Source organism: Octopus bimaculoides, chromosome 5 (genome assembly GCF_001194135.2).
Source record: "Octopus bimaculoides isolate UCB-OBI-ISO-001 chromosome 5, ASM119413v2, whole genome shotgun sequence".
NCBI classification, from domain to species: Eukaryota; Metazoa; Mollusca; class Cephalopoda; order Octopoda; family Octopodidae; genus Octopus; species Octopus bimaculoides.
In genome coordinates, this window is record NC_068985.1 from 20,823,257 (window position 1) to 20,824,155 (window position 899).

At 40.6% G+C, this 899-nt stretch overlaps 1 protein-coding gene across 10 annotated transcripts in view; it reads left to right on the forward strand.

Annotated features, from left to right (window-relative positions):
* LOC106875793 (uncharacterized) overlaps nt 1-899 on the forward strand; it is a 605,848-nt gene that overhangs the window by 320,191 nt on the left and 284,758 nt on the right. The gene's annotated exons all lie outside the window — the stretch shown is intronic.

Here is an 899-nt window from a genome sequence, read left to right on the forward strand (position 1 = left end):
GCACCCACTTCACCACCTCCTTTTCCATGACAGAAATCTTGTTGGTGCCACAGCAAGTACACTCAGGCAGCCCCCACCCCACCCCACCCCCACAAAAGTGTATTGCAAAACACAATTTTGTGAGACTCCTTTTGTCATGTCTCAGTGAGGGCCTATCAGTTTCTGTTTGTAGCACACAGAAATGCATGTTAGGGTGGATAGTCTGCTGTAGAAACCAAGGGAAAATGGCAAGTATATGCACAAGTCTATGAGAGCAGTGACACCCATTAAAAAGGGGCTTGGATAATAATGACTGATTGAACTCATCAAACACATAAGAGCATGGTAAACATGAGGATGATATTGGTGGTGGTTAGGGTGGTAGTAGTGGGTGGTGATGATGAAGGTAATAATGATATTTGCATGTATATGTATGTATGTGTGTGAGTGGGGGGGGGTCATTTGTGTTCACACGTATGCTTGTGTGCATATGTGAAGGTGGTTAGAATAGTGATGAGGGTGCTGTGCTCATGATCATAGGGATGTCGGTTCAGTTCCTGGACTAGGTGATGCACTCTGTCATTCACTCAGATCCTTCATTTCACATTGTTCCATTCTACTCAGCTATAAACGAGAACCAGCACTCACTGGTACAGTTCTACTCCCTTCACATTCACAATCTTCCACTTCGGCCAGGGTTGATGACGAGAACGTGTTTATGTCTGCTTGCAACTGCATAGATATTGCAAGCAACTACTTAAAGTGTCATACAAGCTACTATGCCATGCTCACTTACAAGTGATGGCCATGCTTTATACATATATATATATATATACATATATATATATACACATACATACATACATACATATATACATACATACATACATCTATATATATATATATATATATATATATAT